Genomic DNA, 4775 nt, shown 5'->3' on the forward strand with positions numbered 1-4775 from the left:
TAGGACAGATAGGATTCTTCACCTATCCCACTCTTTTTCTTAGCCACCAACAATGCCTTGCAGTTTTTAGATGTCGAGGCAAAAACATCTACGTATTTCCCACTATTGATACGATCCTGTATCCGTGGGCGGAGGCCATGTGAAACCTTGGTGTAGGGGCAATGCACGACATTGCTGGGGCTGCCTTCTTCCGGACTACTGCTACCATGCCTATGGCGATGTGAACACTGATGCGAACACTGACTGCGCTTGCAAGAACGCCCATGCCCACCTCATTTTGCCTTAGCACAATCTGCATGCACACTGCCACTCGCACCCTCAGCTGCGCCAACCAACTGACCCTATTCCCAATCGGCATCAGTCTCACCTGACGAAGAGGCATGCGACTCCTGACTCGGCCCCGCCGAGGAAGAGGACTGCTCGCTGTCATTAGATTCACTTTCCACAATGTCCATCGGATCTGAAACACAAGAGGCAACAGAAGGAGCCTGCGAAGAGCCAGGCAATTGGTTACGTTCGAAATGCCAGCGCGCCTGACCCACTGGCAACCGATGGTTGCTGACCGGCGGAAGACCCTGCAGTCGAGCAAAGTGCAGTCAGTTGTGAAAGAAGCCGGGCCAAGGAAGACCGCAAATCACTACCCTGCCCAACTGTGAGGCCGCCGCATCCCCAAAGTATCAGGCGGGGGGGATGGAGCGCCTGTCTACGAGGGCGAGCAGCCATTCCACACCACAATGCAGGAAGCTCCTATTACTTAATAGAAAATGAGTGACAGAAAGAAATAAAAGAAGGAAAGAGAGTACTGAAAGAAGGAGAGAAGCATAGAATGGAGACATGTAGAAAGTATAGAACACTAGAGACAGCAAACTGGCAAACTAAGTACCAAAAGGTTACTCACAGCACCAGCATCATTGTGTGAAACTCATACAATCCTACTACCGCAAAGTTTACGTTTGCTTGCGCTAATTTAAGCTCTCGCTCTTCATATAAGGAGCTGATTGATTGGTACTTTATCTCTCTGCCCATTTTCACTCTTCAAGCATTGATGCGTATGCCCCCATATGTTTTATATTAGGGTGTCATACAAATAAACAATACTATTGGTGATGGAGCTGCAATATCACTGCAATTTGTCTTTCCCCATCATTTTAAATCTAGACATGTTACTGTTAATTGATAGAAACTCATAAAAATAATATATCTGGATTGATAATAATGAAAAAGAACACAGATACATTTCCCGGGTAACTTTTAGCTCTATGACAGATATTCATATTAAACACTTTGGACAGAAGTGCATTTAAAAAATAATAATTTATTAGACGTGCAATTGTAATGACATTTTGTTCAAAGTACGTTTTTTATGATGTCTTGTGGTTTCACAGAGTACCACAGCTTCATCTCACAGGATAGTCACAGTAAGTATGAAATTGGCAATGTACCCTTTACTCTCAAATTGTCTATAAGGGAGGGACAACACTGGTATATATGTAACAGTAAAATTATACTATCAAAATAGTAAATACATAAACATGCACACAATTTGCAAATAAACTTATGCTGGGTACACACTGGCCGATATATCACCCGTTCAATTGAACGGCAGATATATTGCTAGTACGTCAGCCAGTGTGTACCAGCGATATGTCTGTGAACAACTTCGTTCATAGACATATCGTGTCGGCTGTGCAGCACAGATGATGAACAATATATCTACAGTGCTGTGTGTACAGGCGGTCAGCCAACCACCCATACACTCACTGCACAAGTGGCGGCGACTGGGATGGTGCATGCAAATGCCCGTCCAGTTCATGACCTCAGTAACGATGGATTGGGTAGTGTGATACGCACAACACACTACCCGATCCATCTGTAGATATAGCTGCAGATCAATTGCTCTACAGATATATCTATAAGTGTGTACCCAACCTTTGATTGAATACAATACCTGATCCATCTGTAGATATAGCTGCAGATCAATTGATCAACGGATATATCTATAAGTGTGTACCCAGCCTTTGATTGAATACAATGCAAAATATTTGTGCAATATTTTATGAGGTTCAAAAATCTTTGTTTCCTTCTTGATCCTTCAAGGTTAAAATACGCAAAATTTCACAGTAGAGGTTTGAAAAGTTTGTTCTTCACTACTTATGACCCCTTGTGGCCATAAGCAGCTTTTCATCTGCAATGTTTCTTTATCCTCCTGTAATGATGGGATGTTAGAGGCTGTTATGCTTGATAAGGAACAAGGCAAAATCAGTGCACAGTAAATAAAGCCATCTCTTATAATAATTACACATGCAAAATTCCCCAAACTCCTCCTATTTACACAAATGCTGCTGCAACACTGCCCACAAATAGCCTGGACTCCCAACAAATCTGATAAACTTGGGAGGAATGCATACTCTCCAACAAGACCCCTTACATCAGGTACAAAATGCTCTGCTCCTGGACCTCACTCTTAAGGGCCAACTCTATTGTTGTGTGCGCCATCTGCTGGCTATTCAATTGTAGCTCCAATAAACGCCCATTTAGCCGTGGCAGACACATTTTTTTCTCACACACCCCAAAGGTTCAAGAAAAAAGTGTAAAAAGTCCGTAGTTTGGGCTCCCAAAGCACCAAAATCCGGTCTTTGGTCGCCCATTCAGGCTTTTTAGATGAGTTTAGTCGCTTTGTGTAGCTAAACCCAGAGCTCACAGACACCTTAACTAGCAATGGGCATCTGATTGGAGCAACAATTGAATAGCTCCAATAGACGCCCATTGCTAAAGATGCTCAGTAGGCCCCTGTATGTTTGATTTCTGTCACCTGTGTTAAACTAGTTAATGGATGAGAAAAGCCCCCACGTGACAGCAATCACAATTAATGATTTTCTAGAAGATTCTGAGATTTTTTTTCACCCAGATTTAAAGATTCCCCAATCCCACAATCTGCACCTACACATTAAAGATATTTTTCAGTGATTTGCAGATAATTTTCAGCAAATATAGACCTGACAGTCTTGAAAGGCTCATCAGTTTAGTAAAAATTGTCTGCAAATTTGCTGATTGTTACGATACACTAGCAATCTCCAGCTCCAATTGATCTGTGAATTCAACATGATGGACAACCTGATTTACCAATCTCAATTGATTTTTGGTCTGAATCTGCAATCTGTGACCCAATACATTGCAGATTTATTTACTGCATACACTCATTTGCAAAACTCAGGTTTTACAGATGAGTGTAAACAGGTGACTGCAATCATAGTGGGAAGAGCAGGTGCGGAGTATTTTGTCACTGATGGAAGGGTTATGTTGGAGGGTCTGCTGTCATACAACACAAATGCAAAAATCTTTATTGTGTGCATTACTATAAGTCATTACAGATATTTGGTCACAGATTTCAGTCATCTGTATAATACATTCAACCTATTGCCATGGTCACTTAAAGTTCTAACATCATCTCATATGTACATACTGTATTAGCATTTTGGATCCATCATTTACCAGGTCTCTAGCTGTTGTGCTCAGCGATACCAGAGATTTATTTTTTGTCTGTTTCCTCCATCTTTCCATCTCTATCCACTATTTCTCTACCTCTTTCTGACCCCATCACGATCTTCCCTTCCCACATCTTCTTCCACTGTATAACTCTATCTCTCACTTTCTCTGTCTATGGGGGTGATTCAGACCTGATCGTAGATGTGCTAAATTTAGCACATCTACTACCAGCTTCCCTGACATGCGGGGGAACGCCCAGCGCAGGGCTAGTCCACCCCACATGTCAAGCCCTACCCCGTCGTACAAGTACAAAAGCATCGCACAGCAGTGATGCTTTTGTACTAAAGGAGTAGCATCCAGCCAGCGCAGCTCCTACGCGCTGGCAGGGAGCTACTTGACGCTGCCCGGGTTGCAGCGGCTGCGTGTGATGTCACGCAGCCGCCACGGCCCACCCAGCCAATGGTCTGGGCACGCCTGTGTTGCCCGGAATGCGCCTCCTAAATGACGCCCAATTACCACCGCCCCGCCCCCTCCCACTCAGTGACCACCTCTGCCTGTCAATCAGGCAGAGGCGATCGCAGGGCTAAGACAGCTGTCGGTCGAACATGCACAGCAGCGATCAGGTCTGAATTTGCCCCTGTATGTCTATCTCTCTTTCCCCATCTCTCTGCCCCATATTTCACTCTCTGAACACCTTGTTCTTTCCCATGTCTCTCTATACCCCTCATTTTACTTGTCTCTTTCTGTCTACCCCTCTAGACCCCTATTTTTTTTTCTTTTGTTTCCTCTGCCTGGCCCCCCCCCCCTTATTCTCTTTCTCTCGTCCCCTTTTTTCTCTTTATTTTACATATTTCATTATATATTATATATACATAATTTATGTATTTTTTACCTCTCTAATAAATTTTGCTACATTGAGCAAAGAGGGCGGTTGTGCAGGGTGAGGACACATGTTGTGGGCGGCTGTGCAGGGTGGAGACAGGATGTGGGCAGGGAGAATCGGGGCTGACAATGATTCTTTCCAGGGCTCAGTGGTCCTCATGGTGTAATGGTATCTCAGTTCAGGCTGGTTGTGTTCCTGGTAGAGATGAGCGGGTTCGGTTTCTCTGAATCCGAACCCGCCCGAACTTCATGGTTTTTTTCACGGGTCCGAGCAGACTCGGATCCTCCCGCCTTGCTCGGTTAACCCGAGCGCGCCCGAACGTCATCATGACGCTGTCGGATTCTCGCGAGACTCGGATTCTATATAAGGAGCCGCGCGTCGCCGCCATTTTCACACGTGCATTGAG

At 44.5% G+C, this 4775-nt stretch overlaps 1 long non-coding RNA gene across 1 annotated transcript; it reads right to left on the minus strand.

The window, feature by feature from the left end:
* Window positions 1–1295: 1295 nt before the first annotated feature.
* Window positions 1296–4560, minus strand: LOC134957039 (uncharacterized). Its single transcript, XR_010186403.1, has 2 exons — window positions 4379–4560; window positions 1296–2206 (listed from the first exon to the last, which is right to left on the minus strand). It is a non-coding gene; the product is annotated as an uncharacterized LOC134957039 (long non-coding RNA).
* Between the last annotated feature and the right edge of the window lie 215 nt (window positions 4561–4775).

This window comes from Pseudophryne corroboree, chromosome 9 (assembly GCF_028390025.1).
Source record: "Pseudophryne corroboree isolate aPseCor3 chromosome 9, aPseCor3.hap2, whole genome shotgun sequence".
NCBI classification, from domain to species: domain Eukaryota; kingdom Metazoa; phylum Chordata; class Amphibia; order Anura; family Myobatrachidae; genus Pseudophryne; species Pseudophryne corroboree.